Source organism: Aptenodytes patagonicus, chromosome 8 (assembly GCF_965638725.1).
Source record: "Aptenodytes patagonicus chromosome 8, bAptPat1.pri.cur, whole genome shotgun sequence".
NCBI lineage: Eukaryota > Metazoa > Chordata > Aves > Sphenisciformes > Spheniscidae > Aptenodytes > Aptenodytes patagonicus.
This window is the reverse complement of record NC_134956.1, coordinates 1,740,756-1,758,327: the sequence shown is the minus strand read 5'-3', so window position 1 is coordinate 1,758,327 and position 17,572 is coordinate 1,740,756.

Genomic DNA, 17,572 nt, shown 5'->3' with positions numbered 1-17,572 from the left:
ATCAGAATATTGTGGTAAGACAAAAATGCCATTTTGATTGAGAAGATTGACTAGGCATGGGAAATTATTGTGGTGGGGCTGTGGTTCTGACTTACCAGCCTGGTGCAGTTCTGACCTCCCTCCCTACAGCTTACCTGAGCTTAAACTTTTGGCTGGAGATGAATTAAGTACAAAAATTAAGAAAAGACTACCAGTAATGCTAGATACATCTTGTGTTACCAGTCCTGCAGTATTATATTTTGCCAGTGCAGTGGTCTGTGGAGCCATGGCACACCTCCATAAATCTTTTCTTCCTTCAAAAGTAACATTACAGATAATTAGTTAAACTGTTGCCAGATATAAGGCTAGTTACATATTTCACTAATAAGATCCAAACTCTTGTTTTATTTTGCAGTTGAGAGTAGACATCCTTTGAGCTTGACTGGAACTGATTATTTTTATTCTGGAAATGCATGTTTGAGTTGTGTGTTTAAAAAAAAAAAGAAAAAAGGAATAAAAAAAGTATTCAAGGCCAATGTAAAATAATGCATCTTGTCTTTATAGTGTCTTAAATTTAGTCCTTAGTAGAGTTATAACAAATTGCAGTGCTTTGTAAGAGCAAAGAGATGTCTCCTTTCTTTCACTTTTGACACCTAAGAAAGATAGTAATTAATCCTGTTAGCCAAAAGCTTGTCATTTGTTCTGTGATTTTTTGCCTTTGTATTTGCTACAGGTACAGACGAGGGCAAAACAGATGTAAGGTCTGTTTAGGTCTATAGCAGAGATGAGACAAGGAAACTGAAAATTTCCTAAACAAAAAGCTGCAGCCTGCTCTCTACTTTCCTTGCATGTGACATTGGAGCTGCAGCCAGCAAGAGCCTCTTTGCTTTTTGTATGATTCAAATAGAATCTTTCCTGGTATATGTAGGTATCAGCACATTTATTTGCTGCTTCCATATATTGTATGCTAGCTTCTCTCTCTTTTCATTCTTTGCTAATCTTTCCTGTGACAACCATCCACCAGAAGTGTCACCAAGAACATTCTGCTTTCTTGTGCTGGTGACCCGGACTTTCTCTGTCCGGGCACTGTTCTCCAGCTGCGGTACAGATACCTGCTGACTGATTTTTCATTTTATAGAGGCCTCCAGCTACTTGGAAATTCTCAGTGTAAGGGCTTAGTGGAGTTTGGGCTTACTTCTTTTGGTCTGGAGCTACATTAGAGTTTGGATCTTGTTTAGCATATGAGACTTTCAGAAATGGATGTGTCAAGGCAGGCTCTGCATGTGTACCTGCGGATCTGAGTAAGTGGCAGGTATACGCAGCAACTTCTGTTGACAATTGTTTGTGTTTTAGGATAAGCAGCTCAATGGGTCCCAGGTCAGAAAGAGATGTTTGATTGCTGCCTGAGTAGAGGTACTTCATAATAGCTTCTTCAAGAATGGAAACAGAATCAGATTTTAATTTGATTCCTTTACAAATCAAAACAAGTTGGCAAATATCAGAAGTAGATGGGGTTTTTTTTGTGTGGGATGTCCAAAAACTAGTGTGTCTGATGGTTCTTAATTTCAAGATATTATGATTGTCTTGGAGTATTGTAAATTAGGTGAGTTAGTCTTTGCCAAGACTACATCTTGTGATAATCATAGAAGTGCAGATTAGTGGAAAGCAGAGGGGAAAAGGCATAGCTGCAGGTGACATGATGCAACTGCTGTAATCCTTCTCAGTTTCATGATAGCACTGTTTTGGCTTAGCAGGGGAAGTAATGGCATAATAAGATGCAGCCCTGCTTCTTGCTCTGTGGACATAAGCAAGAGGGTGAAGTTCTGAAGCGGGTAAGTGGTTCTAAAGATTCTAATTCCTATTTATTTGCTTTTTCCAGAACAGTTAAAATGTAATTATTTGAACATTGTGAGATTCGAGTGCTCTTTTAAAAAAGAAAAAAATGTTGATTCATTCAGATTCTATAAGAAGAGTTTTAAAAATGACATCATAAGCAATGGCCACAGCTCAGCTACAGTCTAACGGAGAGCTTGAGCACAGGCGTGCTAAGGAGTATTGCGAACTGTGCCTGGCTGCTGGGGGCAGCTCCGGCTGCGGTCCGTAAGAAAGGCTGGTTGATAACACCTCTGAACACCAGGCATCCAGTTCTGATCTCAGTAATGTCTTGTGGCTGTTTTCAGGTAGGTCGCATAATACACTGCTTATTGCCATCCGTATCTTTTAACTGAGTTTATAAGAATTTCCTAAAATACTATTAGAGAAAGTGCTTAGGCTGTTGGAAGTTGCAAACTGAAATATTGATGAAATTAACGTTTTCTGGATGAATTGTTTCAGCTTCATGGTATGCTGTCTCTGAAATTGATTCTGAGGTTAATTGTCTTTACCTTGGCCACTGTTTCTCAAAGTTGCCTTTTGTTAATTTAAAAAAAAATAACCAAACCAAAAACCAACCCCCAAACTTCTGGGCAACTTTGTATTAGCAGTGCTAAATGTATCACAGGAACGATGACAAAATGCTTTAAGGATTTTTACTTAGGCATGCAATTAAACAATACACTTAAAGCTACTGAATACCATGTTAAGATCAGAGAACAAAATTCTACAAGCAGAAATCAGATGTACTCACAGTTCAAAGAAATATCCTGTGATGAGATTATAAAGCCAGACTAGAGCTTGATGTCATACTATTGAACAGAATTGGTAACCAATAAGTACTGAAAATCAAATAATTATTTTAGATGGTAGACATAGATGAGACTGTATAAAAACAAAGAAGTCTGAGAAGGAGAAGAGCCAGACTTGGGCTTTCATTTTTTCAAGTATGCAGTATCCTCAGGTCTGTAAATGATGCTAATCTTTTGTCTCTTTTTTTCTGTTACTGTTTCTAGATGTAAACATGGTGTCACAAAGATGCCCTTTTGGAGTGGAAGCCATAGTAAAACAGCCGTGTTTCGATTTCTGGAGGGAAAATCACCCCAGATTTGCTTCCCAGGTGATTCCCTCCAATTCCTCCTTAACTGACTTATAAACACATCAAGTTGTAAGACAGTAAAGTAACTCTTCACTGTAACTCAAATAAATAATAGACAAACCAACCAATGTATCTCAAGCCAACTTTCCTTGTGATTTCTTCTACTTACTGTTGATAGCATTAGAAAGCTTTAAGAGTTCCCAGTTAAGAGTTCTGTTTTTAACGCTGCTAGCAAATTGGAAACACCTGGAGTGTTTCAGACTTAGCTCTTTCACTGATCTGTAGAATAGGTGCATGTTTTACCCAATCCTTAATTAAGCACAGGTTTTACAAATAACACAGTAAAAACTGCATTATGACAGAAAAATAAGTACAATGTGCAGTGGCTACATTAAAAGGCAAGAGAAGTCTTTTGTATTTTCTCTAGCCTGCATTTATTTACTCTTTAGGGAGTAGGATATTGAAACAAAACCCATGAGTGATAGAGCTGTAGAGGTTCCATGGTCCATCAAGATTTCACACTGTTCGTTGTGATTAGATACAAGACCATATGCTGATAAATGAATTTGAAAACTGTATCTAACTGTGACTATGAACACAACTCCACATAACTCCTAATGCTTCATCAGCTGTATCTGCTGCTAGGGATAATTTTCCCTATATTGTCATAAAAATCCAGAAAGCCACTAAATGCGCTATAGGCTGGTTTCATTTGCTTAATAAAAATATGAACTGTATTTCTATGCTGGTTAACTAGAAAAACTAGTTCAGAGAAAGATACGCTGTGGGGAAAAAAAAAAGCTATCTAAAGAAAGATGACATTTTTCTGAATGTACAGTTTGCTAAGCCATGAGACAAGGATGAAAAGTGAAGCTTGATTTAATGCTATTTAAAAACTCTTTCCAGAATTCTTGCTTTCTCACTGAAGCTGCGTGTCAGTAGCAATTATAGCGTGCTATATGTAGGTGTTGAGGATCCGTGCATGGCTATACGAAAAGGACTTGATCATTAATGAAGTTACAGTACATCTCCTGAAGTGCTACAGCAGGAGATAACTTCTGCTAAATTTTTACATGGCAAGCAGTGTAAGGCCCACTTCTCCACTCCGTATGCAAAGAATCTTTGTGACTTAATCACAAAAGCAGGCTATTTTATATAGATCAGTTTTTCCTGTATCCATTTGTGCACATGTTATGCCACCCATGGAATTTGAGTTCTGTGATACCTTAAATAATGGTCAGAATGGAACAGCAGCTGTAAAGATGAGTCTCCTGCTGTACTGATACATCAGACCACCTGGCTAGTTATTTTGTGAATTAATCTGTTTTTATAAAGTATTTCTAGACAGGCATTTTCTTACGCGCCAGCAAGCAATGTAGCAATCACTCTGAATGCTACAGCTCATTGAATAATGTTGAGTGTAGCAAATGTACTTTAAGGTTGTAATCTCATACGTTAGTGTAAATTGAAAATTGAGTACGCTGCAATATGAAAATAATGATGGCTATTAACAACTGTTCAAACAGTTAACAGTACTTTAAGAAATAGTGAACTGTCTGAACTAGCAATTAAGATGTTTTATTGGATTTGCAAAAAGAAAGGCTAGGTAGCCTCATTTTATAGAAATCCTTGGTTTATAGGGGAAGAGGTAGCACAAATAATCATTGTTAGCCTTTTTATTTCGGTGCTGCTTGTTTAATACGTGCAAGTTGTTGTTCATTCTGTCTGCTCATGAAAATGTTGTTTGCGCAGACCAACAGCATACGCAAAGCAGGAATGTGGAAGGTGAGAGTTGCAGTATAAAGGTGTAGCCTTCCATGCCAGCACACTGTTGAGTTAAAGGGTTTCATGAAGTGTGGCAGCAACAGTGCTGATGAACTGCAGACGTGGTTTTTTAGAGCTGACTGCGTTTGCTTGAGAACAATATTAAGAATTCAAAAAGTTTACCTTATTTTGACCTCAGAAAAGTAAATGTATATGTCTGAAAGTTAACAAGCTGTAATAGAGAACTGTTCTTCACGGTGTAGTTGCAGTAATTCTATCTTATTTTTAAATACCTGAGGCTCTTGATGTAATAGGTCTACGCAGCTTGAGAAGTAAAGCTGAGTCACCAAATAAAGAACGCAATAAACTGCGTTCAAAACAATTGCCATCTGTTTTTTTTATATTCCTCATCATTAAAACTGGAAGGCTGATTTTTCCCAAATGCTGCAGTGAAAATCGGGCATTCCTGTGTTGTGGCATAGCCATTTTCATGTTGTTCGCAACTAGAGGATTATACATGCTGTCTCCCTTTCATACTCTGAAGCAAATAATTTGAGGAAGTTTAAATGACACATTTTCAGGGTACAGGTAAAACCAAAGACTATAACGTTTTGTTTTCCCGTAGAGATGACCAATCCTTAGTTAGGCCCCACCTGATGTAGTCTAACACAAATGACTACATGTGGTGCACTGCTATCTGAATGTTTTGTTATTAAGGTCAATTTTATTTAAAAAAAAAAAAAAGATGGTGTGGGGCAAGAGATGATAGTTGTTGTTAAGAAATGCAGTTTGTAAGCTTTAGTTCACATACAAGTCCTTTCCCAGCTAAGGACAAGGAATACTTCAGCTTAGATGTGGACAATACAAACCTATAAAGAATTGTCAAGGTCAGTGCTAATGAAGTTGGGCCTGATTTATTGTGCATTTCTACAACACGGACAGTTTAGAGGGTTGGATTTGATTTAGTTTTCAGCACCGAGGTATTGCTAGGGAAAAACAAACAAACCTCTACAACTCAACAAATTACCGTGCTGTGGATGTGATGAAATCAATAGCGGTCATGCAACAGAGAGATGCTTCTTGTTTCTTTTTTTGAGGCATGCTCAAAGACCTTGACATTTTACAGAGTGTGGGAAACTTAGTCTTTTAGCATGTCTCAGTAAAATGCTGTCTTTGAGATGCACGCTGCTTCCATGCCGAGTGATGTTACTGTCCCTACAAAATGCACATACACCTCCTCCTTACGCTGCGCTCGCAGCATGTGAGGAGAGTGGCCTATGGCGTTTAGGAGGAGGATGGCATCCTGTTGGGGGGACACAATACGGCTCTTTGGGGGGACATTTGGAAATGTGGAAGTAGACTCTTTTTTTATAATGCTCAGCAGTGATTTAAATGAGTGTACAGGGAATCGTGGGATCATTTCGGACATCAAGAACAGTTCAAGGTTTGAATCAGGAGTAATATCCAGGCAGATATATTTTGATGGTAGTTCATCTCTGGGAGAAGAATAATACTGGTGCTCACCCTTGACCTGCGACTGCTAATCAGTGCTGTCTAGAGGTGGAAAGTCCACAGTCCGTCCTCCGCAGAGGTAAGACCCAGAGACAGGCAGCTAGTGAAGCTTATTTTAGAGTTGAAGTTGATTGTTCAAATGCTTAGAAATGCTCTATTTTTTCGTTTGTTTCTAATCTTTCCCTTCCATTGTTGGCAGCATCTCAGGTTTACCAAATTGGACTGCTGGTGTATCTGATACTTAGGGCTCCGGTTGTATTTCATGTCTTTCTTCCTCTGCTGTAGCTGTTTTGCAGTTCATCTACTTAAAAGGGGGTGGAAAAGATTTTGCAAATCAAAGGGTTGGCTCAGTTCTTCCTTCGACTATTTGGAAGAATTCCATTGAGAATAAAATTACAGATCTGAAAAAAATATGCTGCTTTCATAATGATACTTCCCCTGCTTCTATGGAAATGGTTTGCTTTTCTTTTGCGCTCTGTATGGGTGGTTTTCAAGCTGTTCTTCAGTGGAAGAGGGGAGGATGCAATCTTTGTGTCATCAACCAGAAGTCAGGTCATTTTTGGTGACTTAATACATAAATGGAAGAATGCTATGTGTGGAAGTTTCCCTTTGAAAGTTCCTGTGTGTTGCCAGATATGTGGTATTCTGCTCTGCTTTAATTGGGTTCCACTGCTGCGCATAATCTGTATGTTACATGAATAAATTGGCGCACAATTCTTTCAAAAGACGTAATTGTTAATCTTTAACTGTTTATAAATGGAGTGAAAATATGACTAGTAATATAGAGTATCACAAAAATGATAGAAAAGATATAGACGTTGCAGGGGCTGAGGAGTTTGAGTCTGAGAGCTGGCGAGGTTTTGTCCTATCAATAAATAACACGTTGTGGGAGAGTGAGGCCACAAATCCTAGAAATTTTTTTTTTTTGCCAGAGGTCTTTCCAGAGGAAAATTGGTCTGACCTATATAAATAATGTTCAAATTTCAACAAGCCATTTTAGTGTTAAAAGATATTTCATCTATTTACACTTATTTTGAATATTTTGTCATTAAGTGTAGAGCAGTGTAGCAGATTACCAAGATGCACAAGTCTTTTTTGGTATTTCTTTAAGAACGTAAGCAGAGGTAGCAAGACTTTGATTAAATTTTGACTGCATGGAAGTTAAGAGGAAACTATCGTTGCTGTTGGTATACATACGCGTACATATATTTATTTTGCACTGCATGATGACTGTTCAACAAGTTTCTGCTGCCACCAAAGACTGTGTAACTCCTCCCTTGCAAAGAGAGGCTGGGTAGGAAACTCTTGAGCTGGCCTTTTTGTCACCAAGATAACCTCCTACACAGCAATCCCAGGGCCAGCTTACGGCTGTAAATTACTAACGTGTAAGCAAACCACTGAATTTAGAGAAGAATATAGGCTTTTTTCTTCTCCAGATTTCAAGAGCTTGCCTTGTTTTTTGCCAGTTCAAGGACCTGTGATGGAAAACAATAGCCATTATTGTCATGAAGATAAAATCTCTGAGAGAATGTGTCTGATAGGAGCAGGGCTCCTAATTAAGCATGTGATGGTTGAGTTGTAGACTAATTATCTTTTCCATCTGTTACCTAATAGAATTTTGTAACACTGGGATTTAAGGTTTGTCAATTTTTGCTATCTTTCATTCTAAACCTGGACGTCTCTGCCAAGGCCAACAACAAAATGAGCACATTAAGATAATAAATCTCCAGTGAACAGACCAAGTTATTTATTTTGGATGAACGAGGCTACATGTAAAACTGGGGTGTGTTTTGGGTTGACTGGTTACTGGAGGTGGGAGTGCTTTAAAAGTTGAATGCTTTTATAATAAGCTTTAGTTGTGGGAACATTTGAGCCTGAAACGTGAAAGAATGCAGACCTTTCAAAACATGGTATGTGAGAAAAATGTATGATTTAGTGTTTCCATTTCCATAGAGGAAATAGCAATGCTTTGCTTGAACCAAATGATAAATTTCCTTTAAACTCAGTCAGTCATATGATGATCAGGGAAATAAATTGCCTCTAAACTTTTGTCAAAGCAGTTGAGGGAAAAGTAAGGTGTCTTAAAGTAACCTGCTGTCTACAAGGACGTGGTTGTATTAGTCAATGAGCAGAGGATTGCAATTTTCTGCTTCTTAAAGAAGTTTTGTAACAGCCCTAGAAAAAGAAATAGAAGTGTTTATCAGAATCTGAATTGGGTTTGTGGTCACTGCACTGTCACACCAATTGTAGACATTACTTATTCTTGGACAAAACCACACTTGTTCCTTCAAGTACTAGAGATAATTGGGGGGCAGTGCTGTATCATCAGTGTTTCTGCATTTGAGCTTTTTGACAGCGTATGGTTTTTGAAATGTATGTTCTTCAGCATGTAATACGCCTTTCCAACTGCATCTTGTACAGAAGTGTGGCAGGAAAAAGTCTACACTACATCTTGGTACTTCTATTACAATAAAATGCATCTTGAGTTCTCTGTGCAGCATTAAAAATGGATATAACTGGGAAGAGCTTTTGATATGTCATGGAGAATAGTGCAGAATTCTAACTAGGTGCAAGAGGGATTTAGAATATATACAGCTAACCATCAGTAATGATCTTTGCCTTTATATCTCTTGTCATTTTTACTACTTAAGCCTGAGAAAAAAAGATCTTTTGGTGCTGCATAGCGTGTTAAAAATTTTTGGGGGGGGATGCTAAGTGAATTTGTAGGCCACTAAGCTGCTCAGTGTTGGAGATTGCTGAGTCTTGGTGTACTGCTCAGGAGTGGCATCTAGAGCACTGGTGTCCTCTTAAGATGGAAACGGCTAGTTCTCTGAGCGTACAAGCAAGATTCGTGCTTATAGTGGCGCTGCTGGGAGTTAACATGACTGGCTTTAGGCAGGTTTACCTCCTAGCGTTGTACAAGGGAAGGTTCAGTCCAGTTTGATTTTGAATGTGGGAGACTTAGTTACATCATGTTGAAGCAAATGTACTATTTCCAGCGACCCACTTAAAGCCCGCTCCCATGAAAATGTTCCTTGTTCCTCAGCTCAGTGGGATGGTCTGCATGTTGAGAGTCAAAAATGTCTTTGTATGTGTTATGGCAGGAGCAGTCAGAGGTTTATAGGATGGAGCCTGTCAGAAGCGTACAGTCTTGGATTAGCATCACTTTGTAACGGAGATGTTGCAGGTCTACTGAACAGGTAGAGTAACATAAGAGGCGTATTATTAAAATTGTTATTTAAACTTTTATTGCATTTACAACAAATTAAGTGCTCTGCAATTAAAAAAACAAAAGTGCTCAGTTTAACAAGCGTTGAGCTACTGTGTAAATCTTTTCATGAGCTGTTTCTTGGTCCATCTCATTATGTAACGTAATTGTGTGGCCTGGCTCGCTTCCAGTAAATTGCCTCTCTGGCCCCGTGGCCATCTCACCACCATCCCTTATTCAGCCTCTCTCCACAGGGAAGAGTCTGAAAAAACATGGTAATGGGAAAGATGACCAGTGTTTACAATAAGCTAATGGGAAACCCAGCTGTTTCGATAGGTTGCATAATCTTGGTGAGGAAAATCCAGTGCCTTGAAGAGAAGGCAATACCAATTATCCTCTTTATGGTAACACTATTAGAAGATGTGTTTTCATCTGTGCGCATGGTCATATTTAAACTCTCCAATCTGTCTTTTCTAGTTACTTGCTTATTGCAGAAGGGCCTAGCGGTTTTATATTTTAACTGGAGGAAATATCTCTTGAATGTGTGTTGAATTTGGAAGTCTGATTTGGCTCAATTAAAATGTGATTAGGCTTTCTGTCTCCATTGTAGAGGCTGTAAGTGCTCTGGAGAAACATTTAATGTTGAAGGCTGGCCTGCTGGTTTTGGCTGAAATGTAGATAGAAATATGCAATGCTCTGAGAAATTCCAGGACTCCCACTAGGTCAAAAAATTTTCTCTCAACTATAGCATTTCATCAAGTTCCCTAGTAACATGTCTCCATGTATCACAATCATTATTGCTTGGAAATCCACCAACTTCACAATGAGCTGAGAGTATTTATTATATGTGTTGGATGGCATTCTCTTAGTAGAGAGGTCTGATTAAAATAATTTCCATCCCTTCTGGTTTCAGGCTGCATTTGTGTTACATGCTGTTGTTTTACTGTATGTTACATGCTTTGGATGAGATTAATTTAGTTACATGAGTAATCTAGTCTAATTCTATTGATTACAGCATTTTTAATCAACCTAACCTGGTATAATATGTTCAGAATCCAGTCACTTAAACCTGGGCTAAAGCAGAAATTAGTTATACTTTCAGAAGTGTACTTGGCATAATTCAAAACATTACATACAGGAGATTTTAAAAATCCTTGAGCTAGTCATCTTGTTATAACCAAACTAATTGGGAACTCTATGATAATGGCTCACTTCGGTATATCTAATCTTTAAATCTCTGTAAGAACTGTATCTAGCTGGTCTTTTTATGGAATATCACTTTTCTGGGTGAAAATACGGAAAGCTTCACTTAATCAAAGTTAAGATTTGTAGTGCACCTGTTCTCTGCTCTAAAACTGGCCAACAGCATAACTGAAATCTCACAACAGACCTTTCTTGGCTTTGGCATGGTGTTTTGGAGCAAGCTGTTAAGAGGTAGTCTAACAAATTATTTCATGAATCATTTTCAACTGAAAGAACAGTGCGATTTGCATACAGAACCAAAAAACTTCCTTTGTTACCACTCCAGTCTAAAGATGTTGATAATACGGTAAGTTTATAGTAAAACGGGGCACTAATGTTCTATGGAGTCTCAGTGCATTCAATATTTTTGATCCTATGATGTGCTGGATCCCCTAGAACCCCTTATTCTAGGATGTGTATGTTTCCAGCTGATTTCATGAGTCTTCACAGTGAGTTGCTTGATGTCCATTTTTTTAATGGGAAATTTGGGAAGCAGAGCTAGCATATTCTGCATTGTGGGCCTCAGCAGCTTTTCCATGTGGCCCCATGGGGTGAAGGGTTGTCTATGGCCTTTTCAATATCCTGCCTATTCTGTCCTTGTAAAAGCTGGCATTGGGAGGTGTCTCTCTGTCTTCATGACTTCTTAAAGGAAAAAAAGGTCCTAAAAAGTCCTAAACGTTGCAAGTAGGGCATCAGTAAGTGATGGCTGGGACCCAAGTTTCTGAAAATATTTGGGCACCCTGGTCTCGTTTGGTTCCTAATTCCTGTTGAATAAAGGCATGGTAGGCACCTCAGTGGCTTTACAGAACTCATCCGACGTGAGCTGCCAAAGGTGACGCAGAAGTTACCTGCAGAGCAAAGAGTGAACTGCTGGGCTCATAACTCCATGTCCAGTGCTTTAACCACTAGAGGACACTGCCTCATTATTATTAGGGAAATCAATCATTACACGTTTAAAATGCCAAATTACAGGGGTTGTCTTTCTGTTGGCTTAACTTAATCTCAGATAAGATTTTTTTTTTTTATTTTGTACTGTAACTATCCACAGTGCTGCCATATGCTCAGATTCTACTTTGAGCTGAATAGGTGCTCAAAGAAAGACGGCTATGCTGCCCTTCCCCAGGTGAAAGCAAATACCTGATCTTATTGCCCAGTGCCTCGAAGAAAGCAGAGCAGCACTAGAAGACCCTGCAGTGTTAGAGCCGTGCATCGGTTGGGCAAGCTCATCTGTGAGTGATCGGTCATGCTCACGCTTATTGTTGCAGTCTTTGAGGCTTGGTAAGCTTTGGTCTTTGCTCTGAAGCATGCTGACAAAGACTGTCTGAGAAGGTAGATCTCACACCTATCCTGTGAGCAGCTCCACAGGGAGGCAGAGGGCAGCTGGCTGAGATGGAGCCTGAAAGATGTGTGCCTGTCTCCCCGTTTGGGGTTTTCCCCAAAGGGCAGACTGGTGATGGCAGTGTTGGTGTGATGACCTCTTGCTTTATCAGCCCACGACGTTCTTGTGCTCTGGCTATGGCAGAAGCAGGAGGCCACCAAGTGAATGGTGCTCCGGACTTGTGTGCAGGTCTGGCATGTGAAGGCGGCGGGGGACAGAGCTGCGCTTCCTCTGGGAAGGAAAGGAAGAAGGTACAATTCTTTTTTCTGTCTTCATCTCAGAACAACTTCAAAAGTAGGCTGTCCATCAACAAGCATTTTTTTCCCTGTGTTTGGATCCAAACAGGAGAATATAGACATGCTTCAGGGTAAATTGATAGAATTTGCTGCTGCTTTCGCCAATCACAGTATTTAATTGTAACCTAGTCCCATGGTGTTAGCAGGAATGTATCTAGATTTTTAAGTACCGTGATTACATTCACAGAGCTGCTATAACCATGAGGAATGCCTGAATATAGTAGTAGATATTCTTGTGTTAAATCCCACAACTCATTTCCATTACATCATGAACTTACTGAGTGGGGAAGTCGTCCCTCATGAATCAGATAAATGCCTCTCCTCCAAGAGCTGTGTATTTTCTTGTACATTGTGCATCACATACCCTGCAGATGGAAGGAGGTAATTTGCTGGGTTAAGTTACGGAACTGGCTCTGTTAAGTTGCTGTGAATCACTGAGGTGTCTAAGAGTGAATTCAGCTTTGATGAAGTGGTGTTATAACCATGAGGAGATGGGATAGTCTGGAAGTACTCATCAGTCAGTTCCTATGCAGGGTCAATACTGGTGTACCCATGTGCAATTATATAAAAACTGCTTTCGTCTGCAACACATCTTGCTGGTTTTCAGCAGCTCCCTCCATGGTGAATATTTATACTAGTGTCTGCTCCCCATAAATACGAGCTATCCCAAATACCCTATTTATGTGCAAAATCTGGTATTGTTATATTAATAATGGAGGTGCAAAGAACCTCATGGAGCTTAAAAGAAAAAATAATAGAATTGTCTGAAGGTAGATAAATGTTGCAGTCCAGATGTCCAGTCCCAGTAAACACTACCGGCAGGGTCTGTATCTGGAAGGTAAACTGGCACATTTTTCACTTCCTAGGAAGCATTTCTGTGCTTTAGTCAGAAAGTATCTATGCAGATTTCCTTGCTGAATGCTGCCAGCAAGCACTATTTCACTTACAAATGCATGATAGCTTTATTAATTTCCATTGTTATAATTGCGGTGAATTCTCTTCTTGTACGCTGAACAGCTTTTCTGTTGTTTTGAGGATCGTTTTAGTGCAAAGGTCTCTTGAGGCTTGAGTTTGACTGAAAGACAGCCAGATGGCAAACATATCTTTGACTGACAGATGCCTGAGATTTGTAGCCCTAAAGCTTCTGCTAAAAATGAGGGGAGCTCAGAACACAATGCTGCTCAGAAAAAGGGAATGTCAAGAATGGGTAGCTAATAATTGTCCGTGTATGGAAATATATAGAGCTTGATGACTTTTATACAGCTGGAGGCCCAAATCAATTACGTGAGCAATGATAAATGTAAATTGTTTTGTGTTCATCTTATTAGGAGAGCATTTGGGTTTGTCTTTAGAACTTAGGACTATCTATACATCCTATCTAACTATAGGACTGCATCAAACTCTTTTCTGTGTCAAACCAGATAATAGGTGATTTTTGCTGAGGCTAGCAGTCACTGCAGGTTTACCTCTAGTTATACCACTCAGTCCTGCCTGCACACGCAAACAGTTATTTGTGTTTTCCTCTCTGGGGATGTTGCTTACAGCCTGAGCTAGCGCAGCTCCCCAGCTGCTAATGCAATCTCTGTGCAGTTTGAATAATATTTAGTGCTGTATCTGCTCTCATTTAAGTGCAGCTAATGCAAGGGGAGTTAACTTGCGTGCAGCAAACTTGAGTTAAATCTGTGATGAAAACAACCTTAAATGGGTATGTTCAATAGGTTCTGCATATGTTCACAAAATTAAAGGAAAACAATAAAATCACCCCACAAACACAAATGGGCGAGTTGCCCAGATCAGCACAATTTAATGGATGAGCTGTAAAATGCTGACGTGCCACCCCTGGAGCAGAGCAAACGATACAGGGGATGCCCTCGGCCGCGCCGTGGTGCAGCAGCTGGGCTGCTCGGGGAGCACCAGCCGCTGGCCAGCCCTGAATTTGAGGTCCATAGAGCTGGAGGGAGCCCCACGGCACGGGATCCAGCAGCACAGCCCTCCGGGAGGGTCCGGGGAGGGCCGGTTGTGTGGTTTAAAAGGCTCTTTCCCTTTATGCTCTCTGTCAAAGCGGGTTCATTTCCTCACGGTGATCTATTTTCTCTGGTCCCTCTTTGAGTCAAGGAAATGTGTCGTTCTTTTAACCGCACTCCTGGTTTATATATTGTGCATTTTGCCAAGGGATGCCTGCCTGCTGCAGGCGAGCAAACCGGGTGGATGCTGCAGGCGAGCAAATCAGGGGGATGCAGCGTGTGAATGAAAGCCACCGATGCCATGTATGACAAAAACTTATAAAGCAAATTTAATAATCTTGTTGTTTACAAATGGCATTTTTTTGTATGTGTGTTCACTACTGAAGTTGTGGCATGTTTTATCAAGCATAGTGCTGTTTTAAAGCGTTTAAATGGTTTGATATACGAGTATTATGGTTCACCTAAGTCTTATCATATGTTTCTGTTCTTTAAACAGACACCATCACGGAGTCACTGGTTAATGGCATAAGCTCTGTAACGTTTGCTGTCTTTTAATCAAGATCTGTTCTCATCAGTGTTAACAAAAATGGTTATAGGTACGTCAAAGTTGAGTTGTGGGGTGTTTTAGCACAGGAATACCCACTAGTTGGGCTGTTCTGCTTGGGATGCCAAAGAAAGTCATCTCGGTCACACCTCAATACCTGAGGGACCCCCATATACGAGAGCCAAATCGAGGAGGGTCTTCAGGGCTCTGGTCTATCCAGTTTTTCCACTGGATGTTTCGTCTGCGTCACTGTGGTGAGGGATGGCTGAGCAACGTCAGGGTTGAGGTGTCTGGCAGAAAACCCCACAGCAGCAGCACTGTTCCTTGGAAAGCAGCAGGTACACCGTGTGCGCTCTTTCACCCCCTGCACAGTCAGGTTTTGTCTTGGATTCAAAAAAGGCCAAATTCTTCTCTCATGAGTGGCTGTAAACGGGGTTCATCTCCATCACTGCTTTGTTTGCACTGCCGTGGATTAGATGCAATTGATAGCAGAAGGTTGCCCAAGTTCCCAAATGCTCAGCAGTTCGTCTGTTGTTGGTCTCTTCAGATGTTGTCTAGCAGAGCTCAGCTCTTTGCCTGCTCTCAGGTCCCTTTCCGTTGGAGGTCAGCAGTGGTAGGACGGCATGTTGGAAATGTTTGGACTTGAATTGCAACCCGTAGACAGCGGGCGTGGGGATCCCACCACCTGAAGGTATTTAGGAACCAGAGGTGGGGAGCAGGGTGGACAGACCAGGAAGAGGACTTGTGAACTGGGTTTCTTGGCAAGAGCTGTCGGAGAAAATTTGTTCTGGACAACTTCATACCGGGAGCCAAATTTTAGCAGTGGCGTAACCTTTGATGCCAAGAATTTTTGTCCTGTCTGGTTGGGAGTATTGGAGTAGTTCAAGGCAGGTGGAGACAGAGAAAAGAGCCTAGATGAGTTTTAAAGTGTTTTTCAGTGAAATTCTGCAGCGTTTGCTGTTATTTGTATTGTCTCCTTTGAATTTCACCCTGTTGCAGAGTCAGATTATCTACAGGAATTAAATTCTGATGATTAAATTCAATATTAAAATGAGTAAGCATATTGGGATCCTTTAGCACTAAATTGCAGTGATGTTATATTAGACCCAGAAAAGACAGTCCAAAAATTACTCATTTAGTAATATTTTAGAAATTATTTTAGGTGCCTGCCTTTTAATGTCTTCTGACATGTACTTTTAAAGTGATTTATCCATGCATTTATAAATTTCTCCTTTGCTTGGAATACAGCAGAACTACGTCTTTGATATTTAGATCCTCATAATTGTTCTTGGAATTTTTCTTTGGCTGAAGATTTTGGCACTGATGATGCTTTGTGAAACAGTCCTTTGTCTGGATCTCATTCATCACAGATCTTGAAAAGAAATGTCTCTTGGCTTTCAGATAGAGCCCTGGAATTTTTCAGAGGATGAATTCGAACTATAAAGTGTATGTACGTGGAAGTATAGGTTCCTTAAATGTGCAGAGCTTATGTAAGGATCAGATTTGTATGCATTCCGTTAACGGTAAGTGTAAATTTTAAATGTATTATAGGCAATGGAATATGGACTTTTATATTAAGCATGGCAGCATTTGCCAAATAAATGTATTTCCTTGAATTAATTCTGTTCTGATCAGGCATCATGAACGGAAACCGAAGTTATTCCTGTATGTTCAGCTTTTTGTCAGCTTGCACGTGCTATTTCTCCTTACAGCGTTTTGCACTGGGGTGTTAGCAGCTCCCTGCAGAGAGCATTGAGCAAACCCTGTCTGGAGCTGGGATCCTGGCATCTGGGCGAAGTGTTGGGCAAAGGTAAAGCACAAAGGCAGTCTGTGCCAGCTCACAAATTACCAAACTGCAGGGGAAAAAAAAAAGGGGGGGGGGAGAAGAGAGGGGTCCAGGACTACACCATGTAACCAGTTTTCTCTGTCTCTGATCTCGATGCCTCCAGTTCTGAAAAGGTGTTTATGGGCTGTGCTCTGTCCCGCTGCACTTCAACAGAACTACTCCTAGTGTGTAAAAATAAGCTCATACATCTATCATGTCAGGTTCAGGGCTTATCGCTTTAACTGGAGTGTGGTTATTGGAGCCAATATTTGCTTTAGATGGGTCACTGGAATTATAAAGTAGGGTATTGGGTTGTATTAAAGCAACTGAGCTCATATTAGCAAAGCCTGGCAGTTCTGACGTGGAGCCTTTAGATTTACGTAGTCTTTTGTCTTGGGCCTGACCTAAATCACCAGCATTTAGGGACAAGAAATGAATTAAGTCTTGTCTCTGTCCTGACTAAATCCCTGGCCTCTGCTGAACGTACCATTAACGGAGCCAGCAGTGGTCATGTCTTTCCTTGAGACTATCATAAATTGCATTTATTAATGGCAGATTATATAAATTTCAGCCAAGTCTTTATCAGCACTTGGGCCAGACACCAGATAAACAGTTGGCCGCAATTCTGGCCTCTAATAAAATTGTACATGAAACTTGAACTCAGTTTTGTGGCTTAAACACTCTTTAAAAAAAAAAAAAAAAAAAAAAGCTGGTTCCTCAGCGGTGTAAACCCGCGATGCTGCCTGAAGCCAAAGCAAGTCTGCTGCAATACATCCGATGAGGATCCAGCCCTCTTCTCTTGGTGGGAGAGTCCTGGCTCTTGCCCTGGCCCCCACTGTGCTTGTGGAGGAGGGAGGACGAGGATGAGCGCTGCTGGGGAGGGTGCCCG